A 15563-nucleotide genomic window follows, 5' to 3' on the forward strand; every position below is an offset into this window, starting at 1 on the left:
GGCATTTGTCACCTGACCAGCTGAGGAACCTCCCCAATGCCACCATGCAACCGGATAGTCTCTGTACTTCTTTGACAGTGCGGGGTGACTTCATGTCAATCACCGCCTGTATCTTCTCGGGGTTAGCCCCTATCCCCCTTTTATCAATCAGGAATTCGAGAAAATTCCTAGACTCAACACCAAACACGCATTTCTTAGGTTTAACATGACCTTATGCCGCCTGAGTATGGTGAAGGTTTCTCAGAGATCAGCAAGGTGATCCGTCTGCTTCTTGGATTTGACTATCATGTCATCAATGTGCGCTTCTACATTCCTCCTAATTTGATTAATGAAGATTGTATTAATCATCCGTTGGAAAGTAGCAGACGCATTCTTCTAGCCAAACAACATCACAGTTTAGCAGAATAACCCCTGATCAGTGAAAAAGGCCGTCTTTTCTTGATCTTTTTTCACAGGGGTATCTAATGGAAGCTGGAATAAGCATCCATAAAGCTCAACAAGGCATGACCGGCTGTAGAATCGACCAGGCTGTCGATCGTTGGGAGCGGATAAATGTCCTTTGGACATGCCTTGTTGGGGTATGTGTAGTCAACCCACATACGCCAGGTACCATTCGGCTTCTTTACAAGGACAACATTCGCAACCCAGTCAAGGAAGTTACATGGCCGAATGAACTCAGCGTCCAGCAGCTTTTTTACTTCGTCAGTTGCCGCTTGACTTCTTTCCTCGCTGTAGACACCCATTTGTGTCTCCATAAAACCAAACCCAGTGATGAATACCTTTCACGTCGAGTCATAATCGAATGAAGTGAAAGTGTGGAAAGTCTAGTGTTGCGGTTAGTTTTAATTCTCTTCTTTCTCTCTATTTTTGAAAACCTATTTTATGAAAATAGTCAATCCAGTTTAGTTTGGTCCATAGGAAGGGTCCAATAATAGTTTAGGTGGATTTATCTTGAAAAGAGCTTTCCAACGATATATTATAAGCCATATTCCGATGAATAATGCGGAAGTTATGGCCAAAATACTAAACTGGGCCCGGCTTGATCTTTATATGCCGCCCAATGATCTAGAGGAGGGCCTATTATGATTTATCATTCTTAATGCAATTAGGATTGATAATAGTCTTCTAGAATCTTCTAGAACGTTCTTTTGAATCCTAATATGATTAGCATTGATAATTGAGTTTTAAGAGTTTTATTTAGAACAAAAGAAGTGTTTTAAAGGAAATTACAATTTTACCCCTTGTACGCTTAAATTTTATCAAAATTCTGCATTCAAAAGATATAGACACACCTAGCCAAGTTCGAAGTTGCCTTCACCTAGACGTGAAAGGTTTGATAATTCTGAGGGTCTGGTCCCAAATCTCTATTTCAATTATTTAATTTAATTCTTTGATGTTATATTTCTCTTGAAGTTACTAATGTGTGTATTTTGTTATTAGAAAGAGGTACGAGACATCCAAGTAAGTGCTTTAATTATTTTAATTTATAATATGATATACAAATCAGGTATATATTGTTATTTTGATTCCTAGTATCATGTTAGGATGTTTTATTGCATCCTAGTATCATGTTTAGGGAAACAATAAGTTTCTTAATTATATCAATTATGATTTATGTGATGCTTCCTATTTTCTTTCCTGATATCATGTTAGGGCCAAATCTTTGATTTTTAATGTTTAGTAACATGCTAGGGTTTGTTCACTAGGAGAAAAATAGCAAAAGGCACCGATTCAAACCTGGTCTAAGGCACCGGTTTGAACCGGTTACAATGTGGGGGGTGCCACTTACCACCCTTTTGCCACCGGTTCAAAACCGGTGCCATAAACAAGTTTTGGCACTGGTTAATCGGTGCCTTTAATTATTTTCGCCACAGGTTAACCGGTGCCTTAAATAGTCCCGCGAATATTTTTTTCGTTGGTGGCGGCTCTTTTTGGCACCGGTTAACCGGTGCCTCTTCAGTAATATTTTTTTTTTCCTTTTTTCTTGCAATAATATTAAAAAAACCCTGTTATTCCAGCAATAATATTAAATAAAATAATTAATAATATTGTTATTATAATTACTACTAATAATAATATTATTAAATATTATAATAAGATACAAATAATATTAAAAACAAGAATTTATATATGTATAGATATAAATATTCCAAAACGCAATACAATAAAAAAAAAGTGTTATATACATACACAAATGATAGTAAGTAAATAATGAATAATAATATAGTTAAAAGTTAACATAAATTTACAATTAAAATGACATTTACATGTTGAAGGTGATATAAGACGCCAACATGTCACGGACTTCATTAAGTTCCTTTATTTTCAACAGACCATCCTTTTGTACTTTGCAAAACTTGAAATACAAAAAAGTTATGTTATAATTAATTAATAAGGCTAAACAATATGTATTTTATCAGATATGACCTATATGCCTTCTATTTAGCCCATTTCCTACATTTGTTATCAAATGAACTATTTATTTCTCATAAAATGTCAATGTCATCTAGTTTTATGTGTCTAAGCCCTAAAATTGAATCAAAAGAGCATTTTATTAAGGTTAAAGAAGCTTTTTACTCAAAATGGCCCAAATATGGCCTACATGACTTTACTTTGTCCATTTCCTACATTTCTTATCCGATGAACTTTATTGATCTCATAAAACATCAATATTAACTAGTTATAGGTGTATAAGGAAAAAAATCACATCAAAAGAGAATATTAACACAAAATGGCCCAAATATTGCCCATATGACTTCTATTCAGCCCATTTTCTACCTTTCTTATCAAATGACCCATTTATTTCTCATAACATGTCAATGTTGGGTAATATTAGGTTTCTAAGGCTAGAAATCACATCAAAATAGCCTTTCATTAAGTTTTAAGACGCATTTTACTCAAAATGGGCCAAATATGGCCTTTTTTACTTCTATTTAGCCCATTTCCTACATTTCTTATCAAATGAACTATTTCTTTCTCATAACATGTCAATTTCACCTAGTTTTATGTGTTTAAGCCCTAAAATTGAATCAAAAAAACATTTTATTAAGGTTTAAGACGCTTTTTACTCAAAATGGCCCAAATATGGCCTAGATGACTTTACTTTTCCCATTTCCTACAATTCTTATCAAATGAACTTTATTTATCTCATAACATGTCAATATTATCTATTTATAGGTGTATAAGGAATGAAATCACATCAAAAGAGCATATTAATACAAAATGGCCTAAATATGGCCCATATGACTTCTATTAAGCCCATTTTCTACTTTTCTTATCAAATGACCTATTTATTTCTCATAACATGTCAACGTTGGGTAATATTAGGTGTTTAAGGCTAGAAATCACATCAAAATAGCATTTATGAAGTTTTAAGACTTACCTCACCAAGATGTTGACTGTCCGTACAATGAGTCACTATGTCAAGCATGAATCTTATCACATACAAAGCACAATCAAGTCCATTTTCTTGTTGTGCGCACTAGCATATGACGAACAAATTACATTAGTGAATTACCAACGGTGACTTCTATGTTGGACCCTGAGGAGCACGACAATGTAGCTTCTTCATAACACTGTAGTAAATAAAGTACATTCAAATTTGATTATTCGTTTGACTACTAAATTAGTTATTATTAGCAATAATCATCACTAGGTAGCTATATATATTTACTTTTGCAATATAGACTTCACTAGCCACTTCTCCGATGATCGAGCTGAATCAAGGTGATAAATTGTGTTATTGGAATTACAAATAACCATGAGGCTCCAATGCTCCCTACATAAGTTCAAATAGACAAGCAAATTAATATTTAGGAGTCAACATATAATGAGGCCAAATCGGTTGAATTTGAAATGGTTAGACTTACTCTCTATAACATGGGGCGAATATGAACTTGTCTCCCCCATGCGCTGATTCCCTGATACTCTGTTCAACATAGTACAACACGTCACGGGATTTTCCTATGATTCTAGTAGTGGATAACTGCTCGGGGCATAACCACCCAACTTTACAAGGAGAATCGGTTTCAGTTAAGTGCTCCTGTAGTGCTCTGCGTGGATGAACATTGAATAATTAATCACATGAAGGATAATCACCATAAATTTGAATAACTTGAAAAAAGTGTAGATTATGTGGGCATTGAAGTACCTCATGAATGTTTGAATGAGGGAAATGTTAAGCTTTGCACCACGTAGAAATTCCTTCACATCTTCTTTGCTAATCCATGCAACTGCATCCTCATCATAATGGAACATTGCCATAGGAAGTGCAATTTCCATGGGACCGACCAAATGACAAGCACGGTTGTGAAGAAAGGTCATGTCAGAAGAGAGCGATTGAAGAACAATGTCTTCAACAAGTGGAGTAGGTTGCATGGGTGAACCTTTTGAAGAGTGTAACTTCGACGCTTGTTCACTCTTAGATCGTTGTTAACTTCTTGTTAGGTTTATCAATGCTTTTAGGCTTCTCCACCCTCTTTCTCTTTGAAGTTTTTCTTCCATAAGAAATCTGATATAGTTTGAGAAAGAATAAGTCTATAAGTTGAGAAATGAAGAAAATAGGCATATTATAAGTTATTTTGGCTTAAAATGGTTTTATTTTGATGAAATGGACCCATAAACTTAGAAATTAGCTTCTTTTATGTAATTTCAACTCACAATAACTTAAAAATATGGAGATGGCTTGAGAAATAATAAGTTTATAAGTTGAGAAATGCATAAAATAGTCAATTGAGAAGCCATTTCGGCTCAAAATGGCTTTATTTTGATGAAATGGACCAAAAAACTTAGAACTTAGCTTCTTTTATGTCCTTTCAAGTCATAATCACTTATAAATATGTAATTATGAGATATTTTGAGAAAGAATAAGTTTATAAGTTGGAAAAATGAAGAAAATAGGCAACTGAGAAGCCATTTTGCCTAATATGGCTTTATATTGATGAAATGGAGCCAAAAACATAGAAATTAGCTTTTTCTATGTCATGTCAACTCACATTAACTTATAAATATGTAATTATGATATGCTTTGAGAAAGAATAAGTTCATAAGTTGAGAAATGAAGGAAATAGGCATGTGAGAAGCCATTTCGGCTCTAAATGGCTTTATTTTGATGAAATGGACCCAAAAACTTAGAACTTAGCTTCTTTTATGTCATTTCAAGTCACAATCACTTATAAAAATGTAATTATGATATGGTTTTAGAAATAATAAGTTTATAAGTTAAGAAATGAAGAAAAGAGGCATGTTAGAAGCCAATTTGGTTAAAAATGGCTTTTTTTTATGAAATGGAAGCAAAAACTTAGAAATTAGCTTCTTTTATGTCATTTTAAGTCGTAATCACTTATAAATATGTAATTTTGAGATGGTTTGAGAAAGAATAAGTTTATAAGTTGAGAATTGAAGAAAATAGGCAAGTGAGAAGCCATTTTGCCTCAAAATGGCTTTATTTTGATGTAATGGAGCAAAAAACTTAGAATTTAGCTTCTTTTATCTCATTTCAAGTATCATTCACTTATAAATATGTAATTATGATATGGTTTGAGAAATAATAAGTTCATAAGTTGGGAAATGAAGAAAATAGGCATGTGAGAAGCCATTTTGGCTCAAAATGGCTTTAGTTTGATGAAATGGACCCAAAAACATATTTCATCCGTTCTTTTTTACTTGACCCGCTTTGACTTTTACACTATTCACCACCTCTCCTTTGACCGTCATTTGTGAATGATATGTAAGGAAAAATATATTCATATGATATCTTTTTTAATTTGTCTCAATAAGTACTATCGTAATATACAACTTTTATAATTTTTACTTATGAAGAATTATAGTTATTGATCAATAAAGTTTTGCATTGGCAAGCGTAATAAAAGAAACAGGTCAAGTGAAAAAGAACAAAGGAAGTAGAACTTAGCTTCTTTTATGTTATTGCAAGTCACAATCACTTATAAATATGTAATTATGATATAAATTCAACGACTGAGTGAGTTAAGAAAAAAAATAATGGCTCAAAATTTTTTTTTTAAAAAGTGCACCTTCCGCCGAGGCCGAAACAGCTGAGGGAGCTGCCCCCGCTACCAGAACAGCCCAGGCAGCTGCCGCCGCCGAGGCCGAGGTCGCCCTGGAAGCCCCCGTCGAGGCCACAACGGCCCCGACAGCCGCCTGTCGAGGCTGCAGCAGCCCAGGCAGGCTGTTGCCGAGGCTGCAGTAGCCCAGGAAGGCATTGTCGAGGCTGTAGCAGCCCAGGCAGGCGCTACCGAGGCTGCAGCGTAGGGAGCACCAGCCAAGGCAGCCGCTGCCTTGGCATTAGAGATGGGGGCCGGGGAGTTGTGCTATTTTTGTAGTTTTATTTTCAGAGGTGCAGTTATAGAGTGCCTAATGGTTATTTAACACTAAAACAATTGAAAATAAATAAATTACCTCGTTAATCAACCTCACCCATGCACGTGGCCAAACAACGAAGCTACCTATAGCTTGCCAAAGCTTTGTTATCTCAATTTCCTCTATCGGTACGGGTAGTGGGATGTGTTCGAACCCCTCAACCACCGAAGCGATCCCAATCGAGTAATGATGTGGCCCCGCCGTAGTACCGATCGTTGCTTGTGCACTACCATAATCCACGAAACTCAATTGCACACTATTTGCATGCCCCGGGGCTAGAAGTGCACACCGGTTGTCTTCCTACACAAGTACAAAAATAAGTTATCTAAATAGGTCTTTTACTACATCATAGATACTATAACGAAATTTATTAAGGTAGAGGGTTACAAATCACCTATAAATCTGGATATTCATGCGGTGTTGGATTATCAAGCTCCCTCGAGTCTACATGTGTAGGACTAGGAACCTGAAATAGTTCATCAATCATGCCACCTCAGATCTCAATTAACTCAGTATTTTAAAACTTTTAATAACACAATTGAAATTACCTCAGGTGGCTCATCTTCTCCATGTATCTCATCTCCTCAATGTCTATCACCTTCTCCTTGTCCTTTTGGTTGAGAACATGAGTTGACTGGTGTAGCACGAGGAACGACAAAGTTGGAAAGCTCATCTGCTTTGCCCAAGCATTGAATTCACCTACTAACTCGTTGCGTACTTGTTCCTTAATTGATGCTAACTTGGCATCCAACTCCCCCGGTGAGTTAACACTGGCTCGAGATCTACCCGATTTCGTGTATTCTGGACCCATCACCGTTTGCCATCCTAGCAATGACCCTCCCAAAGCTACTACTCATCCTGGATGGTATGACCTTCCCAAAGCCATGGTGAAAGGGTCATTCTCCACACTTGGGACCAATTGGCCCTCTACCAGTTCTTCAGTGTGCTCATGCTGTAGTAAAAGGAAAAAGGATGTCAATAATATAATTAATGGTTTTTATAGTGATTTTGATGCAAAAGCGACTTAAAATTCAACAGTTCATAGGTAACTTACAAGTTTATCTGCCATTTTTTCGGTTTCCGGACCCTTGATGACCCATTTTCCGGTTTCCTTATCAAACGTATGGAGAGCACAAAAGAAATCACCGGCATGACTCACCAAAGTAGTGACCGTGGAATTAGAGGGTTCCTTCGATGCCACTAGAAGCGATTTAGGGTATAAACCCTTTTTGATCCAATCAGGTCTCTTTTCAGCAAATGTCTTAGCCCCCATACGATGGACGTACTCCTTCTCTGCATTTTTTTTTAATTTTGATCTCGAAGTTCCTACATAAAAACAAATCTTAGTATCAGTACTACAAAAAGAGTCAAGCTATTATTCAATTGAGATCAGATTTACACAAACTAACAATGGCTTTATTTTGAGTCTTCTAAATAACGAACTCTTACCAGTCTTCTTTTGACACAGTCGGCATTTTTCCACGGGAGAACGTCATCCTCAACAGCTTTCTTCTTCTTTGATTTCTTCTTCTTGTAGATCCATCCATTAGTCAAGGTGGTCTTAGAGCCTCTGAATCTTTCCGCTAATAAAGCTTCAAACACCCTTCTCTTCTCGGCATCATTAGAAATAGAAAACAACCTCTACAAGCACAAATACAAACTGATTATTAGTTTCTATTTACTAACAACCATAAGGTGAAGGTTTCTTAAATTGTCTAATTGTGCCAAAAACACACTTACCCTTGTATCATCTCAAAAGGTTTGAATCAAACCCGGAGGTACTTGCCGCATTACAAGTGTAATGGGGATTTTCCGCGCACACATGCCAACATGATTAGCATATTGTCGACGCCATTCGCCCCCGGGTTGGCCATTGTTGTCATACTCCATGACCATGGGACCGTCCGGTTTCTTACAACTTCTCGTCAAACCCCTTCCCTTTCTTTGATCCGGTGCCTTTACCCCCCTCCACCACCTGTGTTGTTTTGATCTTGTCCTTGGCCATGAGTTTTAGGAGTCGGGTCACCAACAATCTCACATGCTGTATTTGCAATAGACGGTGCACGTTCAGCTGAAATTTTAAATTCTTCAAGTCTACGCTTAAACTCATCTTGAGCCTGATCCTCTGGCTCACCCAAGTCATCCTCCTTGTTCACATCATAAGGCTCATCCTCATCCTCATCCTCGTACTCGCCATCGTAGTCATCATCCTCAATGTCCTCTACAGAATCAGGGTCGTGATCGTCCTCCATGAGATATAAGTACCTGTCAAAACAAACATAAAGCAATATTAGTGTATAGTAAAGTATTAGTGCAAATGAGTACACTTAGGCAATTTCAAACTACAAACATGTTAAATATAATGAATATGAGTTGTTAGAATGATTAAATGTTAGTTCATACACAAAACAAAGGACTTGGGTTAAGTAGAAGGTCATTTAAGCCATTTTCACCTACTTATGGTCCTATAACCTTGTATATACATGATAATGAGTACACTTAGGCAATTTCAAACTACAAACATATTGAATATAATGAATATGTGTTGTTAGAATGATTAAATGTTAGTTCATACACAACAAAAGACTTGGGTTAACAAGAAGAATATTTAAGCCATTTTCACCTACTTATGGTCATATAACCTTGTATATGCATGATAATGAGTACACTTAGGCAATTTCAAACTACAAACTTGTTAGTTTATATACAAAACAAAGGATTTTGTGTCAAATACAAGCTCATTTATGTCATTTATGGTCTTTTTTGCCTACTTATGCTCCTATATACATGATAACTAAAATATATTTACAATGAAACCATTACTAACTTTTAATCATACTACCTCAATATGAAATTCCATCGTTGTGGTCTGATCGCATATAACCTGCTTCGTTATCTATGTCATTTAGTACAACAGGTCTAGGAACAGTGAAAGGTGCAGAATCATCAAATGCATCATATTCTTCCCCATCCTTTACATCTCCAATGCCTAGGATTCTTTTTTTGCCAGCTAGCACTATAGACCATTTTGAATCGACTGGGTCAGTTACGTAGAACACTTGCTTAGCTTGAGATGCAAAGATAAATGGTTCCGCACTATCATTCAAGTGGCTAAGATCTACAAGAGTAAAGTCCTCATATTTGAAGTTACGCCTGATATTATCAACCCACTTACACTTGAAAAGAGCAACCGTGAAATTACAATAATCAAGCTCCCACATTTCTTAAATTCGACCATAGTATGACAACTCTACATCGACAGGTGATTTATACTTAGCACTTGCAAACTCCCTTGACGATGCCACAAGCGTTACACCACTATTTTGGGTGGAGGAAGATTTCAAATTAAGGCCCTCGGCCCAAAAAGTGTACCCATTGATGTCATTTTTCTCAAATGAACGAACATCATCCCTAGGAGCGTACGCAAGCCACCGTACTGTATCGGTCACATTAGTATCACCCAATCGACTCATTACTCGATCACAAAACCAATTAACAAATCTATTATTATGCAACTGCATAAGTGCCCTTTCACCTTTCGATGGAAATTCGTCACGTAAACTAGCCATGTGCTCGTCTAAATATGGGTGCACATCTGAAACATGGTGCAAAACATAAAGTTTGCTTGTAAGAACTGATCTCGGTCAGGTGACATTCGTTTCAACCCAATTGTTCCATGGCCATCAAGTCTAGCTTCATGTCGAGAAGTAGGAAGACCAATAGGTTGAGCAAAGGCTATGTAGTCCGCCACAAAGTTACCTATCTCCTCACCCACGGTCCCTTGCATCATACTTCCTTCAGGGTGAGCCCGGTTCCGTACTTTATCTTGTAATGTACCCATGTGTCTTTCAAAAAGGTAGAACCACCTCATGAACACTAGACCGCACAAGTTAATCTCACGCACCAAATGAAGAACCAGATAATGAACCATTATGTCAAAAAATTAGGGTGGGAAATACATGTCAAATTTGCACAAAGTCACAACCACATATGCTTGCAAAGCATCTGTGTACAAGGATCAAGCGCTTTGCTACAAATTGTATTTAAAAACAGGAACACTTTTATTCCTCAATAATTGTAAAACTGCACATGCATCTCTAGGCTGAGGTTGTACTTCCTACAAGGAAAAAAAGAATTGTTAATATTCCTGCTACAAGTGTTCTTGATAATATAAGTTAATTTCTGATCAAAATCTTCTTTCTTCATAAAATTAATATAATATCTGACTAGAACAATTTTATTCCTGACAAAAGTAATTTAATTCCAAATTTAAAGAGTAATTTAATTCCTAACAAAAGTAATTTAAGTCCTAACAAGAACAATTTTATTTCTAACTAGAACAATTTTATTCCTGACAAAAGTAATTTATTTCCTGACATAATCAATGTAATGCCTAACAAAAGTAATTTAATTCCTGACAAGAACAATTTTATTCCTGACAAGAACAATTTTATTTCTGACAAAAGTAATTAAATTCCTAACAGGAATAATATAATACATGACTAACAGAATATAATACCTGACTTATATAATGTTATTCATGATATATTTAATCTAATTTCTGACTGAAAAAAATCTAAAATATGAAAAAATTGATCTAATTCCTGACAATGATACATTCTGAAACTAATTAAAATTATGACATACATATTTTAATTCCTGACAAAACAAATCTAAAATATGACAAAAATAAACTAAATCCTAAACAATGATAACAATCATATTTCTAATCATGACAAAATATATTTAATTTCTGATTATAAAGATTAAATTACAGAAAAAATTTAACAAAAAACATTACCTGATGCGCCTGATCAATAGCTAAAGAGGGTTCTTCTGTAACTTTAGACTGAATTACATCATCAGTTTTAGTAAAAACCTGAAAGCATATGAATAATACAAATAAAAAAATTAAATACAATAAACACATTTATTTATATAAAATATGATAGTTAAATACAAAAACTATTTATATAAAATATTCAGTTAAAATACAAATATTACACCTTAGATGTGCTATTATCATCCTTGTCATTTTTATTTTCTTGTTCAGAAGCTTCTCGAATTTCTTTTTCAGAAACTTCTGCATTCTGTTCTTGAGATAGTTGTGGTTCTTGTGGAGTAGGAGTAATTAAATTAAACCTAGGCATAGAATTATCTCCCTTCAAGAAACTCCTCCCTTCTTGTACAAGCCTAGCCTGATTCTCATTCATACCAGATGAATAAATTTCATTGAGTCCCTTAGGTTTCTTTGGTGTTCTTGGAGATGATGTGGAACTAAGAACACCTTCATCACCAACTGAATGAACCAGATTTTCTGATGGTCCTGTGCCAGGGTCAGAAAATATAGCACCTTTTACACCAACTGAAACATCAACTAATTCTACCTCTCTATTAAAATTTTGATCAACATCAGTTTCTTGAACAACATTAAAAACATTGAATTCATCTGCATTATTCTCTGGTATCTTTTCATTCCCACCAGTTTTAGGCATATCAGTTTCAATCTCTACATTAATTTTACTTCCTTGGTTTGCATCCACTAAATTTTGTTCATTATCTTCAATTTGATCTTTTTCCAAACCAAGATCAGAAATAACATTATTCACCTACATATTATCAAGATTAATATCAGATATATACAAATCTTAAATAACTTAAATATATAAAATAATAATAATAATAATAATAATAATAATAATAATAATAATAATAATAATAATAAATAATAATAATAATAATAATAATAATAATAATAATAATAATAATAATAATAATAATAATAATAATAATAATAATAATAATAATAATAATAATAATAATAATAATAATAATAATAATAATAATAATAATAATAATAATAATAATAATAAAGATAATTAAACTTACAATTTCATCAGCCTTAAACTTTTTATCAAACTTATCCAAATCAGTAGCTAAACTTTTGGTCTGAATAGCAGCTTCAACTATTGCATTAATTTTTGCTAAGAATTCAGGATAAGAATAGATATCATCTTCTCCTTGAGATTGAGAATCATGTGAATATGTTTTTGCTTCATCCTTCAAATCAATAGCAAAGTCTATTTGGTTCTCGTTGGGGTTTGGTAAGTCCAACTTACCATGGAAACGACCCCGACCCAAAGAACCACTCGTAATTAATAAAACCATAAAGCATAACAAATAAACATAAAAGGATAAAATCGGAATTTACCTTTGGCGCATGCTTCGCCCGACCTAATGGGCTCTTACTTAAAAGCTTTAGCTCAGAAAATACCGAGCCTCCAACGGTATCCACCCATAAAGGACGAACACCGACTTTTTAGGTCCGCTACCTTTGAGTTAGCAAGGTCCGGCCAAAACCAGGGTGATTAAATGAGTTCAAAGGTTTTCACAATGGTGATGCCTTTTTCAACTCTCACTCAAGTGATTTTCCTAATATCCCAACTTGGGTATTTATAGGGAAAACAAGAGAGTGAAAAGGCTCTCCCATCAATGTGGGAGAATTTAATTTTTCCATTTTATTTTAAATCTAAAATAAAATAAATAATCAAACTAGTAATAAATCAACAAGTGGCAAGCTCATGAGAGAGGTTAGGTGAGCACCATTTGGAGGAGGGGGGGACCAAACTTGCTCCCCACTCCCTCTCCAAAAATCGGCCACCTCATTCCTCAAGCCTCCCCTTACAATGCGCCACATGGCACCACACTTGGGCACCAAGGCACCCAAGGTGGGCTGCCATGTGCGGCTGCCAGCAAGCCCAGCACAAGCATGCGGGCTTCTTGGCGCTGCCGGCCAGCAAGCCCAGCACGGCTTGTGCGGGCTGCTCGTGCACTCGGCTAGCAAGCCGCGCATCAAGGATGCGGGTTTCTGCTGAGTGCCGATGCTCCTTAGGCGCGTTGGCCAGCGATGCTAGCATTGGTGCGCTAGCACGCACTAGCTAGCCTATGCTCGGCTTGGTGCGCATGCTAGCCACCATGCTATACTAAATGCTCCTAGCACTCGGTTTGCTCAGGACATTCGGATGCTAGGGGTATTTTAGTCTTGTTGATTTATTATTTTCGTGTCTCATCTTTTTTTATTTTGACTCGACTTCCGACGCTCGGTTTCGACACTCTAAGCTCGAATTTCCGACGTCTAAATATTTAATACTAGGGCGACGAATTAATTTCTTCCGAATTAATTTGTCCAGTTGGTTCGTATATTTGCTAGGGTGTGACCCGAAGGGTTCAGTCAAGATTAAGCTGTAATATTAATTATACACTAATATTACTGATCGGAAGCAGCCTCCATCCAGGCATTCCGATCACTTGACCTTGCTGAATACATTAGCTTTCTAATAATTCTGAACCCACTATCAGAATAATACACTTGTTCGAAGGACACCATTCCTTTCAATCTCCCACTTGTCCTTCCGGACAAGTGAGCATTTAGTGTATAGCCTTTTTCTTATGTCTCTTCATGGTTCTTCATGAACTATAAGGTAAGATTATATCGTCATCCTTATTACGTCCATAAGTGTTTCTCGATTCCAAGTCCGACTGTCAATAAACAGATGATTTCTAAAATCCATCCGAGCACGGCCATGCATTTTTACAGTCTCGCTCTACGAGAGGCCTTGTATACAACAAAGACATCTTCCCTATTTTAGTAGGGGGGACATTCCCAGTCTTGTAATTTCGCTCCTCTTACTGAGAGGACCTAACCGCCCGAGTGTTGCCGTTATAATCTCCTATTACGGCAAATGTTTGACAACATCAAAACGGACTAGTACTCAAACAAGATAACTCACAATACTCATGGTCAAGGAAATAGGTTCCGATAGCCATAATGAGAAGTATACTTCATGATGATCTTTAATCTCTTTAAAGTATTCTCATAGGTCGATCTAGTATGGTTTTAAACCAATATATGTGCAAATGATTTATGACAATAATGTCCTTATAGCACAAGAAACGATGCTATAAATCAAACTACACACTAATCTCAATTGGTCATTAATCGTCCATCGTTTAAACGACCTCGATTAGGGACAATTTTCGATTATAATATTTAATGTTCACTTAATAGGTGTTTCCTTATCAAGACTAGTCTTGATACCCTATTTTGAATATTCCAAGAATCGAATGGACTCATTATTTAATCCTAAACCACAATTAAATAGCAAACGGAGTAATAAAATATTGCATGAAATTTATATTACTCTAAAACTTGAATGATTTTTCTTAGTGTCTTACATTAAATGTTCAAAATTTAACTAAAACACTAAACAGGGAAATCAAAGCCAATCTCCTACATGCCTGATTCCCATTGCCTCAACGTGCTTGTTGTGCTTCACTTGAGGCAAAGGTTTAGTAAGTGGATTAGCTACATTGTCATCCGTTCCAACTTTGCCAAATCTTATTTCACCTTCTGATTTCCATTCTCGAATCATGTGAAATCGCCATTTGACATGTTTAACTTTCTGATGTTCCCTTGGCTCTTTGGCCTGAGAAATAGCTCCATTGTTGTCACAATAGAGGGCTATTGGACCCTTTATGGAGGGTACAATATCAAGTTCACCAATGAACTTACAAATCCAAAAAGCCTCTTTAGCAGCTTCAGCAGCTACTAAGTACTTGGCTTCAGTTGTAGAATCTGCAGTTGTACTCTGCTTGGCACTCTTCCAACTGAACGCTCCTCCATTTAGACAGAACACATATCCAGATTGCGATTTGAAATCGTCTATGTTTGGAAGCTTGCATCGGTATAACCTTCAACAACTAATTCTTCTGAACCACCATATACCAGGAATTTATCCTTGTTCCTTTTCAGGTACTTTAGGATATTCTTGGCCGCAGTCCAATAGGCCTCTCCTGGATCTGATTGGTAACGACTCGTAGCACTCAAGGCATACGATACATCTGGCCTAGTACATATCATGGCATACATGATTGATCCAATAAGCAAAGCATATGGAATCAGATTCATTCTTTCCCGCTCATCAAGTGTCTGTGGACACTGCTTCTTGCTCAGGGTTATGCCATGTGACATTGGTGGGTGACCTCTCTTGGCCCCTTCCATGCTAAATCGAGCAAGTACCTTATCAATATAAGTACTTTGACTCAATCCAGTCATCCTTTTTTATCTATCCCTATAGATCTTGATGCCTAGTATGTAATGAGCCTCTCCTTAGTCTTTCATTGAG

This window comes from Chenopodium quinoa, unplaced genomic scaffold (genome assembly GCF_001683475.1).
Source record: "Chenopodium quinoa cultivar QQ74 unplaced genomic scaffold, ASM168347v1, whole genome shotgun sequence".
Lineage (NCBI taxonomy): Eukaryota > Viridiplantae > Streptophyta > Magnoliopsida > Caryophyllales > Amaranthaceae > Chenopodium > Chenopodium quinoa.